Source organism: Chiloscyllium plagiosum, unplaced genomic scaffold (genome assembly GCF_037043375.1).
Source record: "Chiloscyllium plagiosum isolate Xiang-an unplaced genomic scaffold, Cpla_swu_hap1 HiC_scaffold_41, whole genome shotgun sequence".
Lineage (NCBI taxonomy): Eukaryota > Metazoa > Chordata > Chondrichthyes > Orectolobiformes > Hemiscylliidae > Chiloscyllium > Chiloscyllium plagiosum.
The window spans coordinates 1,248,621-1,259,732 of NW_028270179.1; the positions used below are offsets into that span (position 1 = coordinate 1,248,621).

An 11,112-nucleotide genomic window follows, 5' to 3' on the forward strand; every position below is an offset into this window, starting at 1 on the left:
CAAACAGTAGAGGCCCAAGGACAGAGCCCTGTGGAATACCAATCACCACTGACTTCCATGCAGAATATTTTAGTTCTACTACCAATTCTGTATCGAGACAGCTAAGTTCCCCTGTATCCCTTTCCTCCTGACCTTCTGAATGAGCTTACCACGGGAAACCTTATCAAATGCCTTGCTAAAGTCCATATACACCACATCCACAGGTCGACCCTCATCAACTTTTCTAGTCACATCCTCAAAGAACTCTATAAGCTTTGTGAGGTATGACTGCCCCTCGCAAAGCCGTGTTGACTGTATTTAATCGAGCCATGCTCTTCCAGGTGGTCATAAATCCTATCCGTCAGAATCCTTTCTAACACCTTGCAGACGACAGACGTGAGACTTACTGGTCTGTAATTGCGGGGGATTTCCCTATTTTCTTTCTTGAAGAGAGTAATTGCATTTGCCTCTCTCCAATCCTCAGGTACGACTCCAGTGGAGAGCGAGGATGCAAAGATCTTCGCAAGTGGAGAAGCAATTGCATTTCTCGTTTCCCAAAGCAGCCGAGGACAAATCTGGTCCGAGCCTGGCGACTTGTCAGTCTTAATGTTTGACCAAATTTTCAGCACATCAGCTTCCTCTATCTCTATCCATGCCAGCATGCACACCTGCTCTTCAAACGTTTCATGCACAACAAAGTTCGTTTCTTTCCTAACGACAGAAGCAAAAAAACTAATTTAGGGCTCCCCTACCTCCTCGGACTCCACACACAAGTTCCCTATGCTATCCCTGATCGGCCCTATTCTTTCTTTGACCATTCTCTTATCCCTCACATAAGTGTAAAATGCCTTTGTGTTCTCCGTAATCCTTTCTGCCAAGCCTTTCTCGTGCCCCCTCTTGGCTCTCCTCAGACCATTTTTGAGCTCATTCCTCGCCTTCCTGTAATCCTCTAGAGCTAAGCTTGACCCCAGCTTCCTCCACCTTCTGTAAGCTACCTCCTTCCTCCTTCCTTTTGATGAGACACTCCACCGCTCTCGTCATCCAAGATTCTTTTATCTTACCCCTTCTTGCCTGTCTCAGAGGGACATATTTATTCATCACTCGCGACAACTGTTCCTTAAACAGTCTGCACATGTCTATCGTGCCTTTACCATGGAACAACCATACTTCCTAACTCATGTCTAATCGCTAACTCATAGTTTCCTCTTCCCCAATTAAATATCCTCCCATTTTGCCTAATCCTCTCATTCTCCATAGCTATGTAGAATGTCAGGCAGTTGTGGTCACGATCAGCAAAAGTCTCTCCTCCCACAAGATCTGATACCTGCCCCGGCTCTTTTCCGAGCACCGAGTCTAGAATGGCCTCTCCCCTCGTCGGCCTCTCAACGTACCGAGTTTGGAAACCCTCCTCAACACACCTTACAAAAACTGCACCATTCAAATCTTCTGCTCGAAGGAGGTTCCAATCAATATTGGGAAAGTTAAAGAGACCCATTACAACAACCGTATTACGTCCACACTTTTCCAAAATCTGCCGACCTATGCTTTCTTCCATCTCCCTGCTGCTATTGGGGGGCCCGTAGTAAACCCCTAACGAGGTGACTGCTGCCTTGGTGTTTCTAATTTCCACCCATACTCACTCGGTAGGCAGATCTTCCTCGACAATGGAAGCTTCTGTAGCTGTGATACCCTCTCTGATTAGTAGTGCTACATCCCCTCCTCTTCCCCCCCTTCCCTATTCTTTTAAAATGCTCTAAACCCTTGAACTTCCAGCAACCATTCCTGCCACTGAGAAACCCATGTCTGTGTTATGGCCACAGCATTATAGCACCAGGTACTGATCCATGCTCTAAGTTCGTCACTTTTATTCCTGATATTCCTTGCGTTCAAACAAACACACTTTAACTGATTCCTTGGTTCCTTTCCAGGAAAACCCTTCCCACTAGCTGGTTTACCTCTTGCTATTGCCTCATCTGCATCAACTCTCACCTCCGGTATACAGCTCAGGTTCCCACCCCCCTGCCATAGTTGTATAAAACCTCTCGGACTATTCGTTCAAACCTTCCACCCAGGACATTGGTCCCTTTCCAGTTCAGATGCAAACCGTCCTTCTTGTACAGGTCCCACCTTCCCCAGAAGGCATCCCAATTATCTACATATCTGAAGCCCTCCCTAATACGCCAGCTACACAGCCACGTGTTAGGCTGCGCCCGCTCCCTGTTCCTTGCCTTGTTATCTCGTGGCACTGGTAGCAAATTAGAGAACACTACTCTGTTCGTCTTGCTTTGCAGCTTCCATCCTAACACCCTGAAATCACTTTTTATATTCTCAATCCTTTTTTCTGGCTCTATCATTAGTACCACTATGTAACACGATTTCTGGCTGTTCGTTCTCACCTTTTTGAACCTTATACACCCAATCGGAGACGTCCCGGACCCTAGCACCAGGGAGGCAACATACCTTCCGGGAATCCCGATCCTGACCACAAAATCTCCTGTCGATTCTCTTAACTATCCAGTCCCCTACAACGAATACTTTTCTATTCTTCCCCCTGACATTCTTTGCCACAGTGTCAGGCTCAGTGCCAGAGAACTGACTACTATGACTTTCCTCTAGTCGGTCACCCCCCCCCCCCCCCCACCCAGCAGCATCCAAAACGCTATACTTATTGCTGAGGGGAATGTCCACAGGGGATCTCTGCACTGTCTGTCTGTCCCCTTTCCTCCCACTAACTATAGCCCATCTATAATTGTCCTGAGCCTTGGGACTGACCAACTCCCGGTAATTCCTCTCAATTACGCCCTCAGATCCGTAGTTCATCCAGCTCCAGCTCAAATTCCCTCACACGGTTTTCAAGGAGCTAGAGTTGGGTGCATTTCCCGCAGATGTAGCCAGCGGAGACGTGTGCCATGTCTCCCACCTGCCACATTATAGAAACATCTGAAATCTCACATAAAGGGCTCATCCGAGGAGCACAGTGTCAGGTGGGGGAAACAATGCTTTTCATCCTTGCAACCTTGATGCCGCTAGAAATTTTTGTTTCCAACAAAATACATCATATTTTTCTTTTACGGGATACATATCTGAGTGAAGTGTCTGCTAAAATAATGATTGGCACGGGGATGTCCATTCAGCCTGTCTAACGTCTACTGACATGTAAGTGAAACATGGTGGAGCAGTGTCGTCGTACCATCAGCAAATCGTAGTCCCAGGATTTGTAAAAAATATCATCCTTTCCAGACGGAAAACTATCAGTCAGAGAGTTAAGTATTTTCAAAAGATGATTTACACAATTATTTTCTATAGAGTAGCACAAACGATCTATCCTTAGTCCCCTTGTATCTCCATCCAACATGTAGCATTTAGGGGATGATTTCCATCAATTCTACACCACGGATACACCTGTGTGTGTCTGTGTGTGTGTGTGTGTGTGTGTGTGTGTGTGTGTGTTTGTGTGTGTGTGTGTGTGTGTGTGGATGCGTGTGGGTGGATGTGCGTTTGTTGGGTTGTATGTGTGAGTGTGGGATGGTGTGGGTTTAATAAGTGTATGACAATGACTGTGTGTTCTGTACGTGTGGAGTGTGAGGGGGCGCGGTGTGTGTGTGTGTGGGTGAATGCGTGTCAGTTTGAGTGAGTGTGTGTGGGTATGTGTGTGGGTATGTATGGGTGTTTAGTGTGTACGTGTGTGTGGAGTGTGTGGTGTTGTGATGCGTGTGGGTGTGTGTCCGTGAATGGCTGTGGATGAGTGGATGTGAATATGGGTGTGTGTGTGGTTGTGTGTAGGTGAGTGCGTGGATGTGTGTGGGTGTGTGTCATTGGGCGTGGGGGTGTGTGTGAAGTTGTATTTGTGTGTTTGTGTGTAAGGGATGTGTGTGGGTGTGCAGTTGTGTGTCTGTAGGTGTGTGTTTGTGTAGATATGCGTGCGCTTGTGGGTGTTTGTGTGTGGGTGGATGGTTGCGCACGCACTTGCCTGTGTGTGTGTGCATCTGGGTAGGTGGATGTGTCTGTGTGTGTGAATGTGTCTGTGTATATATTTGAGTGCATGTGCGTTGGTGTGTGTGGGCGTGTGTGTGTGAGTGTCTGTGCGGTGTGATTGTCTGTGCATGTGCGTGTGTGTGTGTTTGTGTCTGTGTGCATGTGGGTTTGTTTGAAAGTGTGTGAATGTGTGTGTGAGTCTGTGTGCGGGTGTCGATGTATGAGGGGACATGTGTGTGGGTGTCGGTGTGAGCATATGTGGGTGCGTGTGTGAGTTTGTGTTTGTGAGTGCGTGTATGTGTTGGTGTGTCTGCGTGTGTATGAGTGGATATGTGTGTGTATGTGGGTACTGTTGTGTGTTTGTGCGAGTTTGTATGTATGGGTGGGTGTGTGTAGATGTGGGTGGATGTGTGAGGGTGTGTCATTGCATGTATGTGGATATGTGTCTATGTATAGGGTGAATGTGTGTGTGTGTGTGTGTGTGTGTGTGTGTGTGTGTGTGTGTGTGGTGTTTGTATCTCTGTTTCAGCTTGTGTGCTCATATCCAATCCTTCCCCACCTTTGAGCATTCAGAATGGATCAATATGACACCGAGAAAGAGGAAGAGATCGATTGACAGGCACTATCCTCAATATTTATTGCCAGTATGACAGATAGCAGGGTAATAAGGCTGTAGGAGTCTTGAGTACCAAGCTAAGCTGTGTAAAAATGGAATGCTTGGGAGCTGGGAGTGCCATCTCCACGATCCCACCATATCCAGGCCATTGCACTTTCACACATGGAAGATGGAGCGTCTGGGTCATCAGCAGATCCAACATCACCAACTCCTTCGCCCGGCATCAATGGGTGCCCCGGTAGCAGTTGGCTCTGATCTTCAGCTCGTCTCCTCGGCAGGTCTGCTCTCGGCACAGGCCTCTCAACACTTCACATGTGGCTCAAGTCTCTGCGAACGAAACCAGCGAGGCCGAGGATTAACCAGGATTCCTCTCAACCCACTCGCCCACCACGTCAGAATTACTGATGGTGAAACCTGAACAGCCGGAAGTGGGAGCCAATACGGTCATGGGGATCGCGCACGTAAGACTTTCGTCTCTGCAAACACACACCCATGAAAAGTTTTTGACTCTGCATCTTTTTTCTAGGTTCGGACAGAGTGTGGATGTGAGGCATTTGGAGTCTACCACGACGTCCAGAAAATAAACCTCTAAACCTGCTCCACAGCGCGCCTGACAAACCTGTGTCTCCGACTTGCTCTGTTCTAAAACTCCAACGCGGATATCGAATTCAATGATTGCTATCTATTCACACAGGCTGTGCCTGAACGGTAGGACGTGCCAGCATATGTGGGTGGATGCTAGAGTGTCACAGAGACTTATGCTGATGCGCAGGAGAAAGAGCTTTTATTTTGTAGTTTTAAAGGCATCAAGGGTGTGGGTTGCAAGTGGGAAATTGACGTTGAGTGAGATGATCACCTTTCAGCATATTGAGGTACGGAATCGGCCGACTCCTGCTCTTAGGTGATATCTTTCTGGTTGTGTGTGTGTGTGTGTGTGTGTGTGTGTGTGTGCGTGTGTGTGTGTGTGTGTGTGTGTGTGTGTGTGTGTGTGTGTGTGTGTGTGTGTGTGTGTGTGTGTGTGTGTGTGTGTTTCTCTCTGGCTGTGTGTCTATTTGTTTGTTTCTCTGGTCCACAAAGCCTCAGTGCCAAGCTAGGAAAAGGCAGTATCAGAGAGCGGACTGACAGGGAATGGAGGGGGGTGCCTGGGGCCAGCGGGGCTGTGTGAAATCAGCTAAAGCCAGCAGTCTCCTTTCAATCCGAGAGCCAGACTTTCGATAACCTCCCACCCACATGCCCCCACGCGGTAGCGACTCACCTTGGTCGATGAATTTCCTCCGTGGCAAAAGACCGGCCCGAGACAGAAACAGGGCGAGGAGTTCAAGCAGGAGGAATAGGAATACTCCGTTCATCCTGTGGTCGGCTCCTCTGAGCCTGGAGAGGGCAGAGCGAATATGACACTGTTTACAAACCGACTTCTATGGGAATGGTCTCTAACAGTCCCATGTCAAGTGGCAAGCGAGAGCCGGGGCCTTCCAAACTGGTAACAGAAAGATAGTAGGAACAATCGGACTGTCAATATCGGCAAAGGCTCCCAACGTTTCTCTCTGTCTCTCATTTTGTTTCTGTCTTGACCTCATACTGTCAATCGTGTTTCTATTTCACTCTCACTATGTCATTCTTATGTCTCTCACTCTCTGACTTTCTCTCACTTTATGACTCCCTCGTTTATTGCTCACTGCCTCTGGCTGTCACTCTCTTTTTCTTTCTTCCTGTGCTTGTACCTCTGTCTTCCTGTCTCACACCTTCCCATCTTTCTCACTCTGTCATTCTATCTTGCTCTGTTTGTATGTCCCTGTCTTTCTGACTTTCACTCGCTCATTTCTCTCATAATTTCTCTTTTCTCTCATATATTGCTGAATCTTTGTCGTTCACAGTCTCTCTGTCACTCTTGCTATCACTCCGTTAACATCTTTGCTTAGTTCTATATGTATTTCTCATTCTCTCATCTCTTTCACTGTTGCTTCTCACAGTTACTCACACTGACTCAATCACTTTATCTCAACTCAGTCTCACTTACTATGTAACAATCTGAGTCGCTCCCTTTCACTTACCGCTTCTCACTCTCTCTACATTCCTTTTATCTTTAACGTTCTGTGTCTGTCATTCTTCCCGTAGTTTCTTACTCTCTCAAACGTTCTGTCTTTCTGTCTCTGTCTGTCGTGCTCTTTGTTTCGCTGTCTGGCTCTCTGCAATTCTCTCATTCTCTCTCTTTCCTCTCTTTGATGTTCACACACACTGTCTCTTGCTCTCGATCTCTCTTGCTGTCTCTGTCTGTCTCTCACTTTTTCACTGTTGCTGTCTGGTTTCTTTGTCGACAGCCTTCACACCGATTTGCACTTCTGATTCTGGATTCTGCTCTCACTTATTTTTTCCAGTAGATTTTCCTATGAAACATTTTCCTTGCTCATGCGTCAGAGACAGAGAGAGGGGGAGTGTGTGATAGAGACAGAGAGGGAGAGGGGGAGTGTGTGATAGAGACAGAGAGGGAGAGGGGGAGTGTGTGATAGAGACAGAGAGAGAGAGGGGGAGTGTGATAGAGACAGAGAGACAGACGGAGTGTGGGATAGAGACAGAGACGGGGGGAGTGTGTGATAGAGACAGAGAGAGGGGGAGAGTGTGTGATAGAGACAGAGAGTGAGTGAAGGCTTCACCTTCTTTACTCCGAAGTGCACGGTCCGTGTTTGAGGGTTCGTCTTGGGTGGTGCTGCTCAGCGCCGAGATATTGTGAGAAGCGATTCTGGACATAGTCCGTCCTAATTCCCTGGAGCTGACGTATTCTGAATCGAACAGCCCTCCAACAAGATGTTCAGAGTGTCCTCCTTCCTTGGAAGGAACTCAGCAGGCTGATCATTTTAAATCATTAACATGTGTACTCACCCTTCGATACAACCTGAGCTTGCTCCACCTCACTGCATCGCATTTCAGAGACTCTGTCGAAATTTCACCACCTTCTTCACTGAGTCAAACTGTTAATCATTTACCCCAATCCCACAGTGCGTCAGAGAAATTACTATTCCAAAGTTTCTGTGCAGAATCTCTATGGTGGAGAAGCAGAATACTGAATAGCGTGGACTGAGTGAATGTTGGGAAGATGTTTTCATTGGTAGGAGAGAAGAAGTTCAAGAGACCCTTAGTGAATGGTAGATCGAACTCGATGGGCTTAATGGCATAACTTCTGCTCCTATGTCTTTTGGCCATTTGGTCGATCGAGTCCACAGGATACTAAGCAGCATTCTGGCCTGTATTTTTGCAGAGTTAATCCACCCAGCCTGCACATCATGTCACATTGCGGAGACACTTCCCATGGCCAGTCCACCTGAGCCTGCACATCTTTGAACTGTGTGAGGAAACAGCAGCAGCCGGAGGAAACCCATGCTGACACAGGGAGAATCTGCAAGTTCGAATCTGACAGTCACCCGTATGCCTGGCTCTGCGAGTCAGCAGTGCTAACCACTGAGTGAAATTGCTACACACATTCCTGGTAGACAGAGATCCAGAGAATATTTCCCACGACAGGAGCAGAAGTAAGACTTTCAGGACATCACATTCTGTTGCGACATTTAATGGGACAACACCAGATCTGACTAACCACTGCTGCACCTTCCCTGTCTTCCCCCATTAACCCCCAATTCCCTCACTGTTTAAGAATCCCTCTCTCTTTGTCAGTCTTCAATATTTTGAATAACCCAGCATCATCAGCCCTCTGTGGTAAACAACTAAATTGTTTCACCCACCTCCCAGAGCACGGTCACTCCAATAGTGTGGAGCTCTCACAGCACTGACCATCTGATAGTACCATCACCCTCAGTGCTGACCATCTGACAGTGCCTATTCACTCAGCACTAACCCTCCAACAGTGACCACTGCCTCAGCACTGAACTTCTGACAGTGCCGAGTCGCTCAGCACTCACCTTCCGAACCTCAGTAGTGAAACTCCAACAGTGAGGATTTCAGTCAGCAATGACTCTTTCACAGTATGACACACCCTCAACCTTGATCCTCCAACAGTGCAGCACTCCCAGAGAACTGACCCTCTGAAGTGCTGCACTCCCTCAGTACTGACACTCCAACACTGCAGCGTTCACTCAGCATTGACCCTCCGACACTGTGGCGCTCCCTCAGAACTGACTGCCCAATAGTGCTGAGTACCCTCAGCACTGACCCTCCAACAGTGCAGCGCTCCCTCAGCACTGACTTTCTGACAGTGCAATGCTCCTTCAGTGCTGGCCCTCCAACAGTGCAATATCCCCTCAAAGCTGACCCGCCGATATTTCCACGAACTCAGCACTGAGTCGCTGACTATGCCCAATCATTCAATGCTGACCTTCTGGCATTGCCCACTCCTTTAGCACTCACCCTCCCACAGGGCAGCGCTCTATGAGCACTGATCGCCTAGCAGTACAGGACTTCCTCAGCTCTCCATCCGACAATGCAAATCTCGCTCAGCATTGACCCTCTGATAGTGTGTCAGTCCCTCAGATCAGACAGTCGGACACTGTGACATTTTCTCAGCGCTGGGACTCGAACAGTGTAGCACTCCCGCAGCTCTGACACTCCAGCAGTGCAGCACTGCCACAGTGCTGAACCTCTCACAGTGCGGCACTCGCTCAGCACTGACCCTATGACAGTGCAGAGATGCCTCAGCACTGACCCTTCAACATTGCGACACGCCCTCATCAGTTACCGTCCGACTATTAGCCCTGTAAGCACTGGGCCTCGGACAATGCAGAGTTCCTGCAGCACTGCCCCACCAACCGTGGGACACTTTCTCAGCACGACCCTCTGACAGTGTCAAACTATTTCAGCGTGGTCCTCCTCCAGTGCGGCGCTCCCTCAGCACTGACCGTACTGGAGTACCCACTGCCTCAGCGCTGACATTCCAACAGTGTAGTAATTCTTCAGCACTGATCCAGAGACAGTGCGTTCTCCCTCAGCACTGACCGTCTACCAGTACGGCACTTCCTCAGCACTCCATCCGACAGTGCAAATCTCCCTCAACACTGACCCTCTGACAGTGTGGCACTCCTTCAGCTCAGACATTCCGACAGTGTGACACTTCCTCATCGCTGACACTCGAACGGTGCAGCATTCCCTCAACTCTGACACTCCACAATTGCGGCACTTCCTCAGTGCTGAAACTCCCACAGTGCGGCAGTCGCTCCACACAGGCCCTATGAGAGTGTAGAGCTGCCTCAGCACTGACACTTCAACAGTGCGACACGCCCTCAGCACTGACCGTCCGACTGCGAGCCCTGTGAGAACTGGGCCTCCGGCAACGCGGAGTTCCTTCAGCACTGTCCCACTAACCATGGGACACCTTCTCAGCACTGACCCTCTGACAGTGTCAAACTCGTTCAGCGTGGTCCTCCTCCAGTGCGGCGCTGCCTCAACTCTGACGTCCTAATGTACCCACTACCTCAGGGCTGACATTCCAACAGTGCAGCAATTCTTCAGCACTGACCCTCCGATAGTTGAGCATTCCCTCAGCAGTGACCTTCCAACAGTGCCCACTGACACAGCGCTGAACCAGAAACCATGTGGCAATTGCTCATTACTGACCCTACGATGGTTTGACCTTCCCTCAACGCTGTCACTCTGAAAGTGCGGACACTCTCAGCCCACTGATAGTGCCCACTCTCTCAGCGCTCCCTCAATCTCACATTGCCGCAGCACTGACACTCCAACGGTGTGGAGGTCTTCGACAGTATGGCACTCCCACAGCACTGACACTACAACAATGGGACACTCCCGCCAACAGAGCAGTGCAACCTCAACACTAAATCAATGACAAAGCCGTGCTAGCCATTCACTGACACGCTGACAGTGGCACACATCTTCAGGACTGATCATCCAACAGTGCGACACACCCTCAGCGCTGGCCCTCTAACATAGCCGAGGTCCCTCAGCCTGACCCTTTGTCAGTGCAGCAAACCCTCAGCACTCAGCCTTGGAAAGCCTTACGTTTCCTCAGCACTGACCTTCCAACAGTGCAGGGCTCGATCAGCATTGATCCTCCCAAGTGCGCGCTCCCAGAGCATTGATGCTCGACACTTTGTGCTACCTCAGCACTGACCATCCGACCATGCGCAACTCGATCAGCACTGACCCTCTGATAGTGGGAGCTCTCTCAGCACTGACCCTCCGACAGTGCAAAACCCCCTCAGCACTGACCATCCGACAGTGCAAAACCCCCTCAGCACTGACCATCCAACAGTGCGACGTTCCCTTGTATCTGAACCTCCAACAGTGTGGTGATCCCATAACGCTAACGCGACAATGGTGCACCGTCCCTCAGCACTTTCCATCCAACAGGGCGCCGCTATCTCAACAGTGACAATCTAACAGTTCCCCATTACATCACCACTGCCCCACTGACAGTGGGACACTGCCTCTGCTCTGACTCACTGACAACGCGGAGCTCCCTGAGCACTAACCCTCCAATAGTGCCCCATTTTCTTGTCACTGACCCTGCGAAAATGATGCGGAGCTCCATCATTGCTGACCCTCCGACAGTGTAGCATTTTATCAGCACTGACACTCCA

General features: G+C 49.4%; 1 long non-coding RNA gene across 1 annotated transcript; it reads right to left on the bottom strand.

Annotated features, from left to right (window-relative positions):
• Nucleotides 1-4,777: 4,777 nt before the first annotated feature.
• Nucleotides 4,778-7,262, bottom strand: LOC148138122 (uncharacterized). The gene is made up of 3 exons (XR_015754041.1): nt 7,222-7,262; nt 5,826-6,047; nt 4,778-4,897 (listed from the first exon to the last, which is right to left on the bottom strand). It is a non-coding gene; the product is annotated as an uncharacterized LOC148138122 (long non-coding RNA).
• Between the last annotated feature and the right edge of the window lie 3,850 nt (nt 7,263-11,112).